Below are 9,850 nucleotides of genomic sequence, written 5' to 3' on the forward strand. Positions count from 1 at the left end.
CATTATTGCCCTCGTCTCGATGAATTTCACAATTGTCTTGGGGCGATTTGTGGATACAAGGCCACTCATAGTGGAGCCTCTACTCCTTTACCTATGGATTCTGGTACCACCATTCAACCAGAACAGGGAAACTCTTACCCTACTATTGTGATCCCTCCCCCCGATGTCGAGATGATATACACCATAGGGCCCATTCTTTACCTTCTGTTATCCTTGAGTTCCTCATGGGCAAACCTTTCTGAGGTTTCTGTGCACATTTCTCTCGAACCTCCTTCAAAAGAATCCCAGGTCTCAACATCAGTAGATCCTCCATCTACCAGTCTGTCATCTACCATTCAATACGATGCGTATGTGAAACTTATTTCTTAGGTTTATGCACTAGGTAATGCCGTTGCATCATGTAATTAGTCTTCCTCTCATCCGCCCATCTCCCAGCCTGATGAGGACACCATGGAAGCTATGTCTACCCTTGATTACCCCTACACTTAAGCAAGGAGGCATTCCTTCAGAGGATTTTGAAGGCCATTTCCTTCGTAATTCTCCCAATGTGCTCTACCTCAATAAATTTCGCTCATAGCACATCCCTTTGATTTGTGTGTCTTTATTTCTGCCATCAAGTTAGGTATATTACATCATCTTGTTAGTTGTCTTTTTCACCTTTCATATGGATCCATCATCCACACCGTATATCGGTCATGCCGATGGTGCAAGTCACTTCTAAGTTCTCCTGGAATCTAGCCTCGGTAACCTAGGCCATTTTTACCCCCTTGCATACGTTAGTCCTTTCAAACGATGTGTGCATTGGATCTGCCACCAATAATTAGGCCGAATATGATGCAGTGATAGGTTTGTTGGTCGATGCCCTTGCTCATCGCATCCTTCATCTTCATGTTCGTTTAGATTCCTTGCTAATTGTCATGCAATTGAATGGTGTGTATCATGTGAATAACCAAGTCCTATTTAAAAAATATCTTCGACTGAAGCTATCAGTATGTGAATTTGAAACCATTACTTTCAGTCATGTGCCTAGAGCCCAAAATCACTATGTAGATACCATTGCAAACAACATTCTAGATTGGCATTTATCACATGTATACCACATAAGACAACCATAAACAAAACAAATGGCGAACCATAATCTTCATATAAAATGCATAATCATATTAAGCATCATAAAAGTGTTTGGAGCCATAGCATTAAATCATCTGACATGCCCATAGCATGTTACAAAAATCACAATCAAAGGGACCCACATGTCCCTACATTTAGTCATTATCCAGTAGATTTCGCGCCAAAGGCTCTAATCCACCTGCTCTTAGATCACATATTGCCTGACCTTCCATCACCATGCGGCGCACAATACCTCGCCACTCTGAGGGAAGACCGATGAACTCATCTGTGTATCGATCCTCTAAGTTGTGTCATCCGTGCTTTAAAACCCTGGTCAAAAGTAGATCAAACCTACGATGAAAATCAGCAAGCAGCACAATATCCTCTGGACCCTATTGTGACGATGATGTCCCCTGATCTGCAGCCCCAAGCGCTGCGGCCTGGCCTGCATATCCTGACGGCTTTACTGCTTCTATGTCTGCATACAACATATTTCACATTCAGTACTATATACATGTGATAGAAATATAAAATGCACCATAAAACATAGCAACTTAACACTTACGTCTCATCCCCATGCTCGTCCAGGAAGAAGTGGCAAGTCAGTGTCCCCCTCATATTTCATCCTACTATAAGGGTAATCATCAATGTAAAGGGGCATTTGATCCCAATGTGCAAAAAACTTTAGTCGGAACACCTGTCTGACTCCCCCTCCTCCTCCTATCCGCAGTAGCTGCCCCCAGCAGCACATCCTAGGTTCCTGTGAGCCCCCATCTCAGATCTATACATGAGGATGAATAATGTGTATCTTCTCAAAGAAGAACACACATAGTACTATACCAAAAGCGCAGTCACGATTCACCTGCCTCTTACAAAGACTCAACTGTCGTTTCACCGATGACAACATCATCTGGGCCCACCCATAGTAGGTCCCAGCAAAAACACTCTCAACTAACATCATCTACCCACCAGTGATGTGGTGGAATGCCTGGCTACCGAAGGCCCGTAGCACATCTGCGACAACAGCCTGTGTCTATAGCCTCTCTAGATCAATAAGCGGGATAGCCATGCCCTTAACACAAACACCCCGTCGACAATGGTGCTCCACAAACTCAGTAATGTGCCTCCCATGAGGTAACACTGGATGAATATCCCCCACCACTCCGAGGGAGGCAGTCTGGTGAAAAATAAATATCCTGTAATGTGAGCTTGATCTTGTGCCCCTACACGATAAAGACCTCTAGTATGTATCCAAATAGCTCATAATTCTCGATAGCAAGGCCTTACCTACCTTCATCAGTGGGTTCTCTACCAACTTGAGAACCCCATAATGAGCCAATGTCCCTTAAACCGCCTGATCCTGCTAGATCTCAGATCGAAGAGTATCCAAGTCTCGATCACACCAGTTGATTTTCAGATCTGCCATGTCTACAAAACACCACATGTCTTGTCAGTACAGAGAAGAAAAGAATGGTCTGCACTAATCAGCCTACAACCCCCACTAGGCAAGCAGACCAACCCTTCCTCCAGCCAAAAATCATAGTTTTCAGCCCATAAATTGTGAGCTCGCAGGTTTCCAGCTATTTCCTGTGAGACAAATCGCACTTTTAGACCCAGAAAGTGCAATGCGACCGTGAGTAAGGGCAACGGTCTCTCAGTGAGCTTCCAAGTGCCAAAAATTTGGAAATAAACCAATGAAATTGAAGAGATGAGTAAGGCCACCTACCTGAAAGTCGCAGATTCTGTTTCCGATGGTCAGTTTTTTAGCTATGATCTCCACAAGATTTAGGGCATTTTCCTCCTCTCCAAATTCACCACAGCTCACTTCACAAATGAATCCAAATTGGAGGGAAAACACCATTTTATAGAAAAATCCCTAATTTTTATGTCGCCCATTGTGACTAGACCATAGCTCAGTTTGATGAACCATCAACACTGTTGGAAATCTCTCACCGAGTTATAAAATGGGTCTTCCTCAGTTTTGGATGATTTGACACTTCATTTGGAAACCATTTTTCGAAGAAGGTCACTTCGTCGTCTCTCAAAATCGAATTTCGTCATAAAGCGAAACTTGTACTTTTAGGTCCACCTCCTTTTAATATTTGTCATATGTCAATTGTCGTCATGAGTAACCATCATTTAGTCATGTTTTCATGGTCCCCACCGGGCCTAGTCTGTATGGCAGCGTCATCGAGTCACCCTTGTTCAAAGCATCCGTGATGAGTCACCCTTGCATTCTTGGACTCTGTTTCATGTCCCATTATATCATGTCACATTATTCCATCCATCTTTGCATACCGTTCATCCTAGTTCCCATTTTTGCCTCCAATCATACTATCCCCATCCCCTCCAGAGTTGAGTCAGTCGTTGTGAGGTCAACCATGCACTTTATGCTCTTACAAGGGAAGTCATTTGTTTATCCCTTAGTACCACTTTCCCATTATACCTAGTGTTAGTCCATCAGTCACATTACTATTTTCCCTTGTGCTTTAGTTGAGGATCCTCATTGCCTCATCTATCGCAGGCCCTATTCTATCGGCATCAACTCGTTTATTCCAAAAGAACCACCTAAAGGGTGGTGTATCTTGGTTCCAGCTTCCATTCTTGTTCAGCACCTTGGATCGAGCAGAGGTTCTCATTATTTCCCTTTGACTTGGTCATTTCATGTTCGTGATCCATACACTTGATGGTCCAGTGATGCAGCAGATTGTACTAGTGATTCCCAGGTGTGTGTGAGATGTTTCAGACCTCATGAGGGGGTGGCCCTTCAGGTAGCCCCCTACATGCCCAGATGCATACCTATTATGCTACAACCTCAGATGCAGTTCCACAAAGTTGATGGGTTCGGTTCCTATCGATCGTAGTGTCCATAGCATGCATGTCTCCTTCAAATGATCCGTTCAGTTTTGCAGAGCCCTTCCCTGTTCAACAAGGCTTCTCCAGTTGTTCTACCCTCCCTCCCACCCATTTCTTGAGGGAATGGGCTTTGTATCTCATGTACTCATATATTGTTGTATTCAGTCCTGGCTCATGTTTTTCCAGTTGCATTATGTATATGGGACACATTGTATTATTTTATGGCTCTGTTATGCCAACATGTCATGTACCATTCAACATGTACTTCATTTTTTAGTTTTATATTTCTAGGTGAACTATTATTTCTGTACTAAGTTATCTCGGTGGGTATGGGTATGCCTCCCCCGCCTCATTTAGGTCTGGTACCCTAACATAAAAGGAGACTTGCATTAGTCTCTCCCCCTTTGTCTCTATCCTCTTTCAAATTCAACTTCATTGGTCTCTCTCTCTCTCTCCTTGACTCCCCTGTGTTGTCTAAGTGATTGTGTCTTTACAATGTACTTCGGTCATACGTTTTTCTCCTAACACTCGTATGTTGGGGGCAATCTGTTATCACCAAAAAATTGATCATCTAGCCTAATTTACTAGATGAATCGAAGTACACCATGTAAAGCCAATTTTACCATAGTAAAATTGCTTTCAATGTGAGAAATTACCTATTAAACCACCTTTGTTAAGTAATTTATAGTTAAACCCATGAAGAATAATTAAATAAATCACTATTTATTTGATTTTCTTCTAGGAATAATTAATTAAACTATTGTTTTATTATTATTCCTTGTCAAAATTGACCCAATCATGAAAAGTAAATAGATAAATCATTATTTATCTTATTTTTCTCTAAGAATAATTAATTAAGCACTAGTTAGTTATTATTCTTTGTTAAATTTGACTAAATCCCTTAGGAATAATTAAATAAATCATTATTTGTTTATTATTCATTAACTATTTCATTGAGATGATAAATAAATCATTTATTTATTTATTATTTCTAAATAAAAGTTTAAATACTTTTTCCCTCCTAAACAAATATAATAAAATATTCCAAGTGGTTATTCCAAAAATGTGATCAATAATATTTTATTATTGCTCATTATTTGAGGATAACTCAATATTTTGTTATAAATAGAAGGGTTTTCCATTCATTATTCACTTTTGATTATTTTCATTGTTTCACTCACTGTTGTAACTCTGATTATTTTCATCGTTGCACACCATATTTTTGTTGGGTTTATGCATTATAGAAGAGAGAGACTCTACAGAAGCTGAAGACATTTGAGGATAACCAAGAATCCATCCCATAGAGGGGTACTAGTAACGTTTATCTGTTCTCTTCACAGGTGCTATTATAAAATTATTCTTTACATATTTAGTTTCCATTGGATAATTGGGGTTATTACTCTTTCTTTAGATGTTTAACTATTATCGTAGCATAGATCAGAATTTTGGCAGGTTTTGCTTCTATCAGTAGCTACAGTTCTACAATGTTTAGCAGTCATTTATATTATTGAGATTGTTTGTCATCCACAATCTTAAGTGGGTTCTTTTCGTACATCACTGAGAAAAAAAACTACAACAATCATCATACTTTATTGTTCACCTACATTCAAGTACATCGTAGAATAATATGTACATATACGAGAGGGGTATTACATAAAGATAGCTAATTACTCCCGCATGGAGAGTTATCTAAAATTAGAGTCACTTAACTGAGTCAAGTCAAGTTTAGTCTTATTTTGAGTAAAGTTGAATTTAGAGTGTGCGTGTCAAAGTTAGTTTGAGTGAGTCGTTAGTGGAAAATGTTAAATACCTTTCATGAGGTTTATTGTAATCAGTCTTGTGTGATCAATAGAAGAGCCATAACTCGTATTATTGTGTGTAATTTTGTGTCTTTCTTCCTCCTTTTCCAACAACTACCTTGATCAGATTCCACATACCACCTAACCTTTCATTTGTTCATAAACACAACCTCATTTCTTTATCCCCACTTTCTTGAGCACCATCTCACTCTTGGAACTATTAGCTAGGTCTAACTATTTAAATAGTAAGTTGTTAATTTTTGAAAATGACCTATACAATATTTTTTGACAATGGCCATCAACAATATATTTTGAGAATGACCTACCTACATGATTTCTGATATGAGAGATTGATAGTGATTATACGATTGTGTTGAAAAGGGAAATGAAAGGGATGAAAATTGAGCACATTTAGAAAGGATAAAGGAATTTGATGTTGTTCATGATATCACCAAATGACTTCCTCTATCACAAGCCCAATAAAAATTATAAGTAACTTTCAGTCTTACCGGTCACCAATAGGTATGTTAGCTTTAATGTAATAAAAGTAATTTACACTCTGATTGCTTTGGGGCATGCTCGTTAGTCTTCCACTTTGGTTGCTTTGGGGCATGCTCATTAGTCTATAGATAAGCTCGAATGTAAATAAAGGTAAAATCTATGTTCTGAGTTTTCCTTTTTTTGGGCATGCTCATGAGTCTATAGATAAGCTCGAAGGTAAATAAGGGTAAAATCTACGTGTTTAGTTTTCTTTCGTTTTTTTCACTTTTTGCCTCTGCGCAGTTTTTATCTTTTTCAATGTGTATTTTAGTATATCACGAATATGGTTGGTCACTTATCATTTTATAAATATATAATAATAAAATTGTGTGTTATAATAGGAGTTGTTTATAATGCAACTTTTTAGAGATAAATCTGGCGGAAGAAATTGAGGTTAAATTTTGATTTGTTGCAGTTAAAATGGTTTTTTAACTGCATATTTGAATTCAACATCCTGAAAAACCCCTGGGACGCCTTGATTGTGTAGAAACTAGCTATCAAACTTGCTATTCCAATAAATTGCTACCGGATTTTGACCGGAAAAACCCACCGGAAAGACTTCCAAAAAGTCTCATTATAGACAACTAAATTATATAAGTATTGTTTTTAATTACAATTTTATAAATATATAATTAAGATGTAATTTTTTATATAAAATATCAAGTTTTTGGAATAAACGCTATCTCATAAAATATTTAAATTTGATTGAATTTTATACATTTAGAAGACCATTTATTTTTCTATTCAACATTAAAGTTAAACAAACACAACCCAACTGTACTCAGCCTAGATGAAAAGGGAAATACTCAGCCTAGATGAAAAGGGAAATCCATAAGCAAGTTTGCTGAATATGAGATATCGACATTCCGAAGAGTTCATTCAACGTTCTTTACTGTTGTATTTAATTTTAAAAAATTACTAAAACAAAACAGTTGTTTTATTAAAAAAAAAATTGAGAATAAAAATATTTAAATTATATTTTTGATGATGGAAATAAATTTAACAATATTAAAAAAAATTTAAACAGCTAAAATCTTTAACTTAACCACTATAACCAAAATTTATGAAAATTTCTACCAGAAAAATTTCATAGTTTCCCGAGCAAATTTGAATACTCGTTAGACTATGGCGTTTCCTTCTGGTGCCTTTTCTTGCCTAACGGCGTCCATCATAACAGACAATTGAAACAGTTGGAGCGACTGACACAGCACGTGGAAAGTGGATTTTTCCAGAGATTCCGCAGATTCTCGGCCCTCAACCTGCGTTTGGATCTGCTACCACCAGCATGTGCGTAACATTAATTATCGATTATGGATCTCTACACCAATCATCAGAAATCCATTGTTCCAGGCCATTTAATCCCGGGCCCCGGCTTCTTTCTATTGAACCAGCAGTCTCCGACACTTACTCGGACGCTATCGATTGGCAGTCGAAATGAGAGGACTGTTTGGATTCAGTATTTTAGAATTCGTCAAGAAGCGGAAGCGAGCTCGCTGGATCTCGCAGGGCCTCGAGCCGAGGAAGATCCAATTGAACAATGGCACCGACCTGCATTGTTGGGTGTTGCAGAGTAAGAATCCACACGAAGAGAAACAACAACGGCCGGTTCTCCTTCTAATTCACGGATTCGGTGCCGATGGGCAGACAGGGTGGGATGATCAAATCTGCAATCTGGGAAAGCATTTCGATCTCCTCATCCCCGATCTCATATTCTTCGGTGAATCCACAACGACGAGCTCCGAGCGGACTGAGATTTTCCAAGCGGAGTGCCTCAGGAGTATGCACCACTGTCTCGGTGTGGAGAGCGTGATCGTGGCGGGGCATAGCTACGGTGGTTTCGTGGCCTTCTGGATGGCGCACAATACCCTAGTCTCGTCCGTCGCTTGGTTATAGTCAGCTCGGCAATCTGCATGACCCCATCCACTAACGATCCTCTTCTCAAAGCTTTCGGCTCCTCCAACATTAAGGACTTCCTCCTCCCCAACGATGCAAGAGAGTTGAAGAGAGCCATGAATCTTACTTTTTACAAGATGCCATGGATTCCTGGGTTTTTATACAAAGACTTGTTGCAGGTATATATAATTCCGTTTAGGCTTTTGTGAGTTTAGTTACTTGGAGTCTTAAGCCTGAAACATTATATATAAAGTTGTTGGGTTTGAATTCGATTGGTTTGAAGACTATGGGAGGAAACAAAGAACAGAGGGCGGAGCTTTCAGATGCGATTGTCATTGGGACAAAGGAGTCGCAGCCATTGCCAAGAGTGAACCAGGTTGGTTTCTTTGCCAGCCATACATTAGATTCAATAATGTCTAATCATATTGGGAGGAGATGGGAAGAAATTTCAGGTTGTTAATCTTGAATGGATTGTACCAGGAAGTTCTATTAGTTTGGGGAGAGAAGGATCTGATTTTCCCATTGGAGGAGGCCTATTTTATCCAAAGGTACTTACTCAAATTATTTTATAGTTAAATTGCAGATTTTGAGAACAACATTATAGAATGCAGATTTCTAGAATATTATACAATTTTATGTAAAAGAGCGAGATCAATTGTTTTTTATTTTTATGTTTTCTCATTTGAAATATTCCTAAAATCTCGAATAGAGAAAGATCAACCTCATCGGTAAAACTATATACTCTGTAATATCATATTCTTGAATTGTATTTTCGTTTTTCATGGATGTGATTGCAGGCATATTGGAGAGAAGGCAAAGGTTGTGGTCATAAACGAGTGTGGGCATGTTCCTTCGTTGGAGAAACCAACAGAATTGAACGAGATCATGTTAAAATTTCTCTGGGTGGATAGTGAAAAGAACAGAAATGGTGAAAGTGAATAGCATGGGATATCAGTCATTGTTTTTTTCATGTTTATTCATCAAAAAATTTACTGTTCGATGTAAAGCAGTTGGGAATTCAGGCATCGTAAATTATGAATTTAGATTAATTTTGACTGCTGTATTTATTATTTAGTAAACATGGTTTATATTGGAATGGAGTTTGAGAAATTTTAATTTTTAAATAAATAAATTGAAAAAACTTAATTTCATAAAAAAAATTTATTTAATATATTATCTAAAAAATAATATAATTTCTTCTAACAGATTTTCGGTTTCAAATAAAAAATAACCCAAAAAAAAACCATGATTTAGATTAGGTAGGTAACACCTATAGTTAGCTAAACTTTTTCTTTACATTTGTATAATTGTTTTATTATTAATTTATAATTAATTGATGATGATGATGATAATGGTTAATGTCCGCTAATACCAAACATTGTTCTATCAGACCTATATACACAAATTATTTATTTTGATTTAAGATTTTATTCCTATGCTCAAAAAGCTTGGAGAGAAGCCTCCCAAGCTCACTATAATTCTGACATTGTAAAAGGCTAGGAAGGTCAGTGTTGTAACAAAGATTGTGACACTGAGATCTAATGTGGTTGTACGCTGGGCACTCTACTCTAAGAGGAAGTGGTTTTCATCCTCGATGTTCCTATTCTCACATATATGGCAGATCCTTTCCATCCATGGCATTTTAGGAACTG

The 9,850-nt window shown here is 38.0% G+C and overlaps 1 pseudogene across 1 annotated transcript; it reads left to right on the top strand.

Moving 5' to 3' along the window:
- Window positions 1-7,642: 7,642 nt before the first annotated feature.
- LOC149266982 (uncharacterized) lies at window positions 7,643-9,232 on the top strand (annotated as a pseudogene). Its single transcript, XR_016253043.1, has 4 exons — window positions 7,643-8,377; window positions 8,482-8,574; window positions 8,679-8,746; window positions 8,996-9,232. The product of XR_016253043.1 is annotated as an uncharacterized LOC149266982 (transcript).
- The last annotated feature ends 618 nt before the right edge of the window (window positions 9,233-9,850 follow it).

Source organism: Pinus tabuliformis, chromosome 6, assembly GCF_031772625.1.
Source record: "Pinus tabuliformis cultivar Carrire ecotype Pingquan chromosome 6, CPIR1, whole genome shotgun sequence".
Classification (NCBI taxonomy): domain Eukaryota; kingdom Viridiplantae; phylum Streptophyta; class Pinopsida; order Pinales; family Pinaceae; genus Pinus; species Pinus tabuliformis.